The sequence below is a fragment of the Eubalaena glacialis genome, chromosome 15 (genome assembly GCF_028564815.1).
Source record: "Eubalaena glacialis isolate mEubGla1 chromosome 15, mEubGla1.1.hap2.+ XY, whole genome shotgun sequence".
NCBI classification, from domain to species: Eukaryota; Metazoa; Chordata; class Mammalia; order Artiodactyla; family Balaenidae; genus Eubalaena; species Eubalaena glacialis.
This window is the reverse complement of record NC_083730.1, coordinates 54,048,119-54,060,219: the sequence shown is the minus strand read 5'-3', so window position 1 is coordinate 54,060,219 and position 12,101 is coordinate 54,048,119. Positions and strand designations below refer to the sequence as shown.

The following is a 12,101-nucleotide window of genomic DNA, read 5'->3' as shown; positions in this document are numbered from 1 at the left end:
ATAAATAAATTTATTTTAAAAAAAGAAATTATGGGTAACTTTTACTTTTTGAGGTTGTTCAGTAGTTTTCAAATAAAACTAAGAATAATTGAATTGGAAGCAGAAGTCAGATTATGATAGATTAAGGAAGCAAAGGGAATTGATAAAGTAGAAGAAAGTGGTGACAGGAAAGCATGAGACAGGGAAGTGAGGGAAGGTATTTTTTAGATTGTAGGTATTTTTTCATATAGAGGAGAAAGAGCCAGTGGAAGAGAGACATGAAAGATGCAAAAGCGGGAGGGAATGAGACCCAGGAAACAGGTGGAGGAATTACTTTAACATAAGGGAGAGACCTCTTCCTATGAGATGGAATAGGATCTCTCACAGACAGGTTTTAAGGGAGACAGGAATAGAACAGAGATAATGCCTTTCTGCTGATGGTCTCCACTTTCTCTTTGAAGAGGAAAAGACTATGAATATATTGCTGGCTGAAAATGAGAAGAATGAAAATGGATAGAATTCCTAAAGAAAGCAGTGCATTTTAAAATAGCTGCTGTAGGGAAAGAAAACAAGCTGATCAAGGACAAATAAGAAGGTTTCTGAGCTTTGTGGAAAGCCTGGTTGGAGTTTGCATTAATGCCAGCCTGGCTGGTCATATAGTTTTCTCCAGCTGTATTCCTAAAACAGAGAGCAGAACACAAACACTGGAAGAAGGATTAACCTAGAGTGAAAGGCTGACTGGGTAGATGGGATGAGCAAGCAAGGGGTGGAAGGAATTGATGACATTACTACGACTATCAGTGAAATCCAAGCCTGGTGGGAAAAGAAATGAAGACGGGGGATCAGATAAACCAAGACAGTGGCTCCCAAACTATATTATGAACAGGGATCACCTTCAGAGGAGTCCAAGAACATACTCTGAACAATGCTAGTCCAGAAGGATAGAGGTGCATAGAAGCAGAGACTTAAGATTCCAAAAGAGTCAAAAATACGGTAGAGGGAGTAAGAATGTTCTGAAGGAAAAGTTAGGTGTGGCTTTGACCTTGGTGCATTTTCAGCAGAGGAAGGGAGTTTGAGTTTTCTTCAAATGCTGCTACCACACATTAGATATTCTTCCTTGCTTTAATTTCTCCATTAAAAAAAATTAAGATGCAATTTTTCCCTCCTTGTATTTATTTAGTCAAGGGTTAACTGTCATACTGAGAAGTTTGAGGTTTTTTTAAGACTGCAAAAAAATGTTTACTCCACTTGAGCCTGAGACCTGATGAGATAATATACCCAGGAGACTTCCCAACCTAACAGTTTTCATCATTAGGAAGCAGATGGAATTTTGTTTGTTGTGGCTTTGCTTTTTTGAAATATGGTTAACGAATTGGAGCCTATGATGGTTAAGTTAATGTGTCGATTGACTAGGCTAAAGGATGCCAGATAACTGGTAAAATATTATTTTTGGGTGTGTCTGAGGGTGTCTCTGGAAGAGATGAGCATTCAAATAGGTGGACTGAGTAAAGAAGATGCCCTTGCCAGTGCGGGTGGGCATCATCCAATCCATTGAGGGCCTGAATAGAAGAAAAGGAGGAGGAAAAGCAAATTTTTTCTCTGTTTGAGCCGGGACATCCATCTTCTCCTGCCCTCAGACACCGGTGCTCCTTTGGACTCAGACTGAATTAAACCAGCTTTCCTGGTTCACCAGTTTACATATGGCAGATCATGGAAATTCTCGGCCTCCATAGTCATGTGAGCCAATTCCTATAAAAAATCTCCTCTTATACAGTCATTCCTCAGTATCCACAGGGGATTGGTTCCAGGACCCACCTTGAATACAAAAATCCAAGGATGATCAAGTCCCATAGTCGGCCCTACGTATCTGCAGTTCCGAAACCACAGATTTAACCAACAATGGATCATGTAGTGCTGTAGAACATATTTATTGAAAAAAATCCACATATAAGTGGACCCACACAGTTCAAACTCATGTTGTTCAGGGGTCAACTGTATATACATATATACTATTGGTTCTGTTTCTCTGGAAAACCCTAATACATTAAGTGATAACTCTAATACTAAACTAAGTGTGGTAAGGAATATAAAGAAATAAATGTCACGATATAGTCCTCAAGGAACTTAGAGTCAAGTTGCTAGAGCCAAAGAAACAAGAAATAGTCAGTGAAAGCTACTGAACAGCAACCAATGAATCTTGTTTGTTGATTCATGTCATTTATTCATTCACTGTAAAACACTTCCTGAATCACGAATAACGGTGATTATGCTAGTGAGGAATGTCCATTCTTATCAGAACCTCACTAATTATGCAGAAGCCACCTAATTCACTCTTTGTATCTGGATTGGCAGTTTTTCTTTTTCTCTATTTTTTAACATTTCCATTTCCACAGGCTTAAAGGTAGTTGTGGAATGTGGCTTTTCTTTTCAGAAAATCCAGTTCCAGCATTGTTCCCTCAAGCTAGCAATTCATAGGCTTTGAGATTTTAGTTTAGTGTGACCATTATATTTGTTTTCATAGTGAGAAAATCTGTGTCATTTGGGGCACTGGCTCAAGGTAACATGATGAGGGCATGGACCCCTTCCCTGAACTCACTAACAAACTTAAACCATAATTCCTGAGCAGTGATTGAGCCAAGAGTTAAGATGGTGCCAAAGTCACACCATCACCATTCAGAGAACTTGCCAAACTTACTTCAACTTTTTTGTTATTGTTGTTGTCGTTAGCACAAAACTTTAATGGATAAGTAAAGGACCAGAATATATAGCACCTAATTGCCCTCCAAACTACAGACAATGTTGTCACACAGGCTTTTGGCAATCCAAAAGGAATAGAGTTGAAGCAAGTAACAAGGGGAAATCAATATCTTATTCATGTTAAACCTACCCTAATGCCTCCCTTATGTGACTCACCACACAGAGAATCACTCCATTTCTCTTCAGGTAGAACACGGGGACTCTAAACTTTTCATTTATATATATTAACTTTTAAGAACAGAACTTCACTTAATGAAGCTCTTACCTCTCTCTGTAAAACTGGTGGATTAATAGCAGAGTTTCCAAGCCCTTCATGTAGTTTTTTCATTGTACAACATAGTGATTCAATATTTTTATACATTATAAAATGATCACAGCCATAAATCTAGTTCATCTGTCACCATACAAAATTAGGGAAGCCCAATTTAACAGTGGAGACAAAAGCAAGGACGAAAGAGGAATTTGAAGGCTCTGGCACCTACAGCTATAGCAAACATTAAACATAACCTAACTTACATCATTGGCTCCCCTGGTTCTCAGGCCATTTGGTTTGGACTGGACTACACCACTGGCTTTTCTGGGCCTCCAGCTTGCAGACGGCAGATTGTTGACCTCTCCATAACTGCATGAACTAATGCCTCATAATAAATCTTCTTCTATATCTATCTACCTATATCTGTATCTATATCGATAGATCTCTCTCTCTAAATATATCCTATTGGTTCTGTTTCTCCAGAGAACCCAGACTAATACAGACCCTCTCATACTTTCAAGTGATGGTCATATTAAGAACAATCTACAGTACAGTATAGACCAGGATATGATGGAGGCTCTCTAAATTAGTAGGAGGAAATTGAAATTTATTCATAGCCTAAATGAGCTGCAAGAACCCTTGAAAGTTCTTCTAGTCTACTTCTTGCTTTCTCTACCTCTTGATGCATCTAAATATCCATCATTATTAAACAAAAGGTAATTAAACACCAAACTACACTTGCTAAGCAGAAACTGAAATTATACTATTCTAAGGCATTACAATTGGAGAAATGACAGCCCAGCTGCCTAAGATAAAGCACTGTCATACTTTTGGAAATTAAAAGATAAAAATATTCTCTCCTTTCTTGAGGTATCTCCTCTCTCCAGCCTGTCTGGAGGTGATGGTCTCCAAAGGCTAAGGCTTAGGGAGGAGAAACAAAGAGGACTATTACAGTAAAGGCTTTTCCTCCTAAGGAGAGTTGGCCTAATAAAATTATTCTCTCTAAAATGCAAATCAAGACCACAATGAGGTATCACCTCACACCTGGCAGAACGGCTATCATCAAAAAGTGTACAAATAATAAATGCAGGAGCAGATGTGGAGAAAAGGGAACCCTCCTACACTGTTGGTGGGAATGTAAATTGGGGCAGCCACTATGGAAAACAGTATGGAGGTTCCTTAAAAAAAAAACTAAAAACAAAAAACTAAAAACTAAAAACAGAATTACCATATGATCCAGCAATTCCATTCCTGGGTATATATCCAGAAAAAATGAAAACACTAATTTGAAAAGATACATATACCCCAATGTTCATAGCAGCACTATTTACAATAGCCAAGACACTGAAACAACCCAAGTGCCCATCAACAGATGCTTGGTTTAAGAAGGTGTGGGATAAATATACAATGGAATATTACTCAGCCATAAAAAAGAATGAAATATTGCCATTTGTAGCAACATGGATGGACCTAGAGAATATCACACTAAGTGAAGTAAGAAATGCATGCTTAAACTATTTCTAAATACATGCGTTGTCTACACTGCATAGAAATCCAAGGGATCTGGGGCAGAGTGGGGGTATAGGGGATGGATGCATGTTGTAGAATGAAATAATATATGGTATGAGAGAGGCTTATAATATACAGGAAGAGACAAAATATTTACATCCTAAAAATCGCCAGTGAACGCGTGTCAAGATTTGTCAACTGTGCAAGTTGAATATATACAAGCTGAAAAACAAATATTATAGGATATCACTTATATGTGGAATCTAAAAAATAATGCAAATGAATCTATATGCAAAATTGAAACAGACTCACAGACATAGAAAACAAACTTAGGGTTACCAAAGGGGAAAGGGACGGGGGAGGTATAAATTAAGAGTATGGGATTAACAGATACAAACCACTATACATAAAATAGATAAGCAACAGGATTTACTGCATAGTACAGGGAACTATATTCAATATCTTGTAATAGCCTGTAATGTAAAATAATCTGAAAATATATATATGTAGATTTATATATATATATATATATAACTGAACCACTTTGCTGTATACCTGAAACTAACACAATATTGTAAATCAACTATAGTTCAATTTTTAAAAAATTATTCTCTATAATGCCCTGGGAATGAGAAAATTTCTGACTTCCCTTAAGTGGTTCTCCCCCATGCTCAATTTATTCATAGAAAGAATTTTCTTTCCTGTATATTTAAACAATAACACATAAATATTCCAAAATTCTGTGGGAATATAAATGAATTTAATGTAAAAGGAACTGGTCATACATTTTTTTCACTTAACATATATTGAGTACCTCCTCTGTGTCTGGCACTGCAAAGAGATGAAAAAGGACATGAAGCATCACCCTGACTGGAGCAGAGTCACGGAGAGATGCAACATACAAATATGTGACATTTCACTCAGGACCCAGTAAGGAAAACAGAAACCACTCCAGGTTTTTCAACAAAGACCATTTGAAGTAAGGAATTGGTTGCACAGGTGATGGAAGCATTGATAAAAACAAAGAGGGGTGGTGAAGCAACCCAGACATTAACCAAATCAGGAAACCACTACCACACCTAGAGGATAGAGGAGATGTTAACAGAACCCAGAAACCTCAGAAAAGATGCAGCCCCTGCTGGAAACTGGAAAAACACTCTCAGAAACACAGAAAGAGAGAGAAGGAGAGAGATCCAGCCCTCCCTTCTTCTGCCCTCCATTCCCTCCTTCCAGAGCCTCCCTTAGACAGACTTAGTTGAAGTAGGTTAGTAAGGGAGCCAGAGAAATTGAGATTGCAAAACAAGGGTGGGGAATGGGCCTGAGAACAAAAGGAGATGACTGGTATATGAAGCAACATCCTTGTAGGTGAGCCTAATATGCACTCTTACTTTGTCATACCAAAGCAAGCTTCCAGAAGCCCTATTTTTGCAAGAGAATTCCATAGTCACACGTACCTCCTGGAGACCAGATTGTCCCAACCAAATCTGATTACACCTCTTCTATGTATCCCATCAGCTTGTATATATTCAACTTGCACAGTGGACAAATCTTGACAAGCGTTCATTAGCGATTTTTAGGATGTAAATATTTTGTCTCTTCCTGTATATTATAAGCCTCTCTCATACCATATATTATTTCACTCTACAACATGCATCCATCCCCTACACCCCCACCCTGCCCCAGATCCCTTGGATTTCTATGCAGTGTAGACAACCACGTATTTAGAAATAGTTTAAGCATGCATTTCAGGAGAATAGCCTAAGGTAACTGTTCATGAAAAAAATTATCCATGGCCAAGTAAGTTTGGGAAAACCATATATTGTATTTTCCTCTTAGAGATTTACAATGAAGGTTGGTTAATTTAAAGACTCAGAGAAGTCCTCCAGGGTTTCCTATGTTAATTAAGTTAACACAGAACACATCTGTTCTTACAATGCCTATGAATACACTTTGGTAAATGCTGATTCGGATCATGTCATCACAATGTCAGTCTAAGCATCGGTAGCATTTATTGTTCAGGGCATTGTGTGAGGTACTGCTGGATATATTGGATTGTAAGATACAATCTATTCCCACAGATGATTATAATAAAGTTGAACCAGAACATATAAATAAAGAGATAAATAATAATTTAAGGCACCATGGCATAAGTACCGAAAGGGTGGTCCAAACAAAAAGTGCAGCTAGGGTGCATGGGAGGCAGGATTGCTGTAAGCTAAGTGTTTAGGGAAGGTTCTAGAAGAATATGAGACGAGTTAATCCTCGGGAGAAAACACACACACACACACAGAGGCAAAACTATGGATGGCATATTTGCAATAAATAAGAAGACTACTTAAGAGTTTGTACGAGTACATAGAGTAAGAGTGTAACAGACCTTGCTCCAATTTCTATAGTAAGGATCTGGATCTTTATCATACAGGCCAAGAGGAGGTCTTTGAGTGAAGAGGAAACATTTCAGAGGCAAGTATATTTACAGAAAGTTGTGCTGCCCTCAGCAATTAGAACAAAAAAGGCTTTCTTCTTGACCTCTTAGCTTAGGTTCCCCCAAAAAGCAAAGCCTGAGACAAGGTCTGGTGTACAGGTATTTTATTTTGGGATGTGATCCCAAGGACCCAGAGCTGGAGACTGAGAAGAGCACAAGAGGGAAGAGGAGAAGCCAATGCAATCAAGCTCCTCGCCCCTGTGGGAAACTGAGGCTTGATCCCCCAAGACCCTCTAAAAGAACCGTGAAGAATGCATCTCTGAATTGTTCATCCAAGAGATTAAAGTGAGATATATTTATCTATCAATTCCGATCACCCTTTAATGAAGGGTTGCTCTCACATCTGAAGGTTTGTGTATGCTCCAGAATGCCCAAATGGGTTTCTGCAGGCATCCCACTTAGTATAGGCAGAGCAGCCCTGGAGCAAAAAGTAAGAAATACACAGTGAGGCTCAGGTACAGTGTTTTCAAGTTAACACCTGCATGCAGCTGGTGACCCCAACTATGGCTGGAGTTAAGAGGGGTCCAAGACGATATCTCCATAAGTGATGTATAATATAACCTCCAAAGGAAGATCAATCCAGTCCAAAACCTTATTTCTAGGTTCCTACCTGATTCCTTTTTCTTAAGTCCTTTGTACCACGGTTCTCGCAGGTGATCAACTCCAGGGTTTTCGCATTGTTTTTTTTCCCTCCTTCCATTTTCCCCTATCATTCCAAAAAAAGAAAACAAAAATAACCAAAGCTTTTGCTTCAACTTATTTATACACACAAAAAATGAATTTTCAGATTTGTTTAATAAGGTACATATGATGGCGAAAAGACCACCAGAAGTTCCCAGACAAGACGTGCATGCTCTGTACATAAACAATTACTTCCATAAGAAATTTTTCAATAACTTTTACACTTCTAGGACAGTTCTGCATCTCCAATCGGCACAAACCAAAGCACTGAAGTCACTGTCCTGCTCATCACTCCAGAACATGTCTGCCTTGGCAGACACCATACTTGAAGAGGTAGTTCTTCAAAACTGCCAAAACCAGCAATATTCATCATCCATTCATTCAACAAATATTTGTTGAAGACCTACTATGATCCAGGCACTGTTCTAAGCTCTGGGAATAAAGTTTAATAAAATAGACTGTCTCCGGTCTCATGAAACTTACAATCTAGTTGCAGGGGAAATACACAAATAAATATCTAATATGTTGAGTGATAACACAAACTATGGGGGAAAAAAAACAGTATAAGAGAATAAAGGATTGCCATATGAGGAACGGAAGGATGGGTATTATCATGTTATATAGCATAGGTTATAAAATGTGATATTTGCACAGAGGCATAAAGGAGATGAGGGGATAAGCCATGTGGATATATGGGGAAGAAACCTACCAGACATAGGTAAAACAAGCACTAAGACCCTGAGGCAAAGCATGCTTGGCCTGTCCAGGGAAGAGCGAGGAGGCCAGTGCAGCTAGAGTAGAGTGAGCAAGGAGGGATGTAAAAGGAGAAGGGTCAGAGAAGCAGCCTCTGGTAGATGGGATATGACATAGGGCCCTGGAGATCCTTATAAAACCAGGTTTTACTGTGATTGAAACAGGAAGTCATTGAAGAATTCTGAGTAGAGGAGGCACAAAACAACTTATGTTTTTAAAGAATCATTCTGACTATGGAGAATAGATGTAGTGCACTGGGGGAGAAGCAAGGAGGACAGTTGGGAAGATAGGCTAGAGATGATGATGGCCCAGATGAGGATAGTAGCAGTGGGGTTCCTGAGAAATGGTAGGATTCTAATTTTGAACATAGTTACAAGATTAGCTGATGGATTGGATGCGCAGTATAAGAGAAAATAAGGAGTCAAAATGACTCCAAGATTTTTGACCCGAACAACTAGAAGAATGAAGCTGTCATTTAACAAGACAAGGAGGATTGCGGGCTTGGGGTTGGAGAAAATTAAAAGCTCAGTTTAGGGCATGTTAAATATGAGATATTTGTTAAACAAGTGGGGATGTCAAATAGGAAGCTGAACATAGGCAGTCCTCTCCCTACACAATTCTGAAACTTTGCACAAATTTCAGTTACCACAGCTTCATTAAATAACAGCAGTCCTCCAACAGTGTGGTTCAAATTCCAGTTACCCACAGCGTATTAACTATAAGTAACTGCAGAAAGTACAACTCCCCTGCTTCCTTGGCCCACATGTCTAACAGATGCACATCATGATCAGCGACCAATCACATCACTTCTTTCAGAGTCTGTCTGTGATTGTCACTGCACATCTTTTTAATTTTTTTTATAAATTTATTTTATTTTATTTTTGGCTGAGTTGGGTCTTCATTGCTGCGCGCAGGCTTTTCTCTGGTTGTGGAGAATGGGGTCACTCCTTGTTGCGGTGCGCAGGCTTCTCATTGTCGTGGCTTCTCTTGTTGTGGAGCACAAGCTCTAGGCATGCGGGCTTCAGTAGTTGTGGCACACGGGCTCAGTAGCTGTGGCTCGCGGGCTCTAGAGCGCAGGCTCAGTAGTTGTGGCGCACAGACTTAGTTGCTCCGTGGCATGTGGGATCTTCCCGGACCAGGGCTCGAATCCGTGTCCCCTGCATTGGCAGGCGGATTCTTAACCACTGCACCACCAGGGAAGCCCAAGCCACTGCACATCTTTTATTCAGTTCCCACACAGACTGCAAAGTGTGTTGTTGTGTTGTCTCCTTATCTCCCAGTGATAAACCCACATGACATTCCACCAAAATGGGTACTCAAAAGAGGAAACTAGTCAACAAAGATGAAAATGTAGCACAGAAAAAAGTGGTAACTCTGGAAGTGAAATTTGAATCAAACATAAATGGAGTTATAGAAGGAATAGCTGACCTGGCTACCATCAAGAGACTCTACACATGCAGCCACAGGTGCCTAGTGAAGGCAAGCTATGGACACAAAGGAGGAAAGCAGTTGTAATGAAAAAGATGAAGGTGTCCCGGAGGAGGTGATCCTGGCAAAAACCTTCACTTTAGAGAAACTCTTGGAGATATTTCACAACACTGAAAGCACAGAGGCTAAAATGTTGGAAGCTGATCCAAACTTAGAAAGGACTGTGATAATTTGCCAGGGCATAGAAAAGATGCTGGCTCTGTATCACATTATACAACAGGAAGATGGCAAGCATGGTTCAAACTACTCTTGATAAGTATTTTACAAAGAAATAAAACACTAATTCTCAATGTTTCTAATATTTTAAATTAGCATACTAAACTAAATTTAAAATAGTTTTTAAATATCAGTTTTCATTTTTTCATTTCCCTACACATTTATAACTGACAGTAAGAGTTTTTACTTTCTGACATTTTTAAGGTTCCAGAAAAATCATAATTTTTCTCATTGATTATTAAGAATACTTTGCACAGTTTCAGTTTGCATTGTCATTTTTATAGTCCCACAGTGTGCAAAATGAGAACTGCCTGTATGTGAATTTGGAGTTTAGGAGAAGTCCAGCCTGGAGACATAAATTTGTGAATTATCACTGGATAGATGATATTCCAGGATGAGATCACCTTGAGAGTGAGTGTAGATAAAGAAAAGGTCTAAGGACTGGGCCCCGGGGAACTCCAATGATTAGAGTTTAGGGAAAGGAGGAAGAATCAACAAAGAAAGTTGACAGAGAGTGCTAGTGAACTAGAACAAAAATCGAGAGAGAGGTGTCCCAAAGCCAACAAAGGGTTGCAAGGAAAGAGTAATCAACTGTACTGCTGGTGAGACAAGCAAGACAATACCTAGGAATAGACCATGGTATTTGGTTGGCAATATGAAGGTCACTGGTGCCTTGACAAGAGCTGTTCTCAGTAAAGTGATGGGATGAAAGCCTGATTAGAGTGAGTTCAAGAGAGAATGGGAGGAGAGGAAATGGAGCAACGACCACAGACAACCCCTCTGAGGAGACTCTCTGTAGGTAGCTGGAATAGGATATGAGTCCAGAGAACTGTCTTTTTAAGACGGACACTGTCACAGAACATTTGTATGCTGACTAACGCAATTAACTGGAGAGTTGATACTAGGAGATGTTGATGCCAGGAGAAGGAACAATTATTAAAGCAATGTCCTTGAAAGAGGGTAATATCTTATACTCAAGTGGAGAAGCTTCCCCTAGATTCGGACATGGCCTAGCAAGAGGGCCAGACTAAGGAATTCTTCAGGATTCAGTTGGCTCAACTATAAAATGAGACTGGATTAGACCAGAGGTTTTCAAAGTGTGGTCCCCAGACAACCAGCATCAACATCACCTGACAATTTTGTTAAAAATGCAAATTCTCAGGCCCCATCCAAGACCTACTGAATCAGAAATTCCATTCTGGAGGTGGGCCTAGCAATCTATGCTTTAATAAGCCCTCCTGGGGATCCTGATGCACCCTAAGGTTTAGAACCACTGGACAAGATGATCTTTAAAGTATCTCCTGGCTCTATCTTCTGTGAATCTTACGCTTCAGTAACCTATTCCTTCCAATATCTATTAAGATTTCATAATACTGAAATATTATTTTTAAGTAAAAGTTCAAGAACCCAAGCTGTTTTCTAATTTTTGTCAGTCCCCAAGAGCCAAATCAAACAATAATAACATTTATGCATCTTAAAATCATGTTTATTCCAATTTCCAACACAACTTTTTCATGGTAGAGTATTCAACTTAGCTTTGAGGACATCAGTAGAGACATGTATCAGTAAAGTATACTTTTTATGAAAAATCTTTGGGAATTAAAAACTATTGCTCTCAAGTTGTTTGGCATTGTTTTGTATTGCTTGGAGTACATTATTCCCCAGGAGCAGAGCAGACAAGGAAAGACAGGTGACATTAATCCCGTCCCACACTGTTGTTCTTTGGGAACTTGGGTCTCTCCAGCCACACACTTGGAGGAAATTCCATACAAACAGAGGAAGCCAGACTCTTTCTGGGAGAACTTAGTAGCTGACTTACTACATTAGACATTGATGCCTGCTAAAGATAAAACCTGGGAAAAGACCTCAGGTCCTATTCTCCATTGTTGCTGCCTGGGCCAGTGTGTATGTCTCAACCACGCACATTTCCCTGGGTGGGGGGCGTCATCAGTGTGCAGCTGTGACAGGATTGCTGATGTT

General features: G+C 39.5%; 1 long non-coding RNA gene across 2 annotated transcripts in view; it reads right to left on the bottom strand.

Moving 5' to 3' along the window:
• LOC133075216 (uncharacterized) overlaps positions 1-12,101 on the bottom strand; it is a 364,589-nt gene that overhangs the window by 225,826 nt on the left and 126,662 nt on the right. Inside the window, exon 2 of one of the 2 annotated variants that reach the window (XR_009697330.1) lies at positions 7,594-7,689. This is a non-coding gene — a long non-coding RNA (uncharacterized LOC133075216). Of the gene's footprint in view, positions 1-7,593; positions 7,690-12,101 lie in introns of those variants that run through there. The other variant, XR_009697331.1, reaches the window with a different exon arrangement.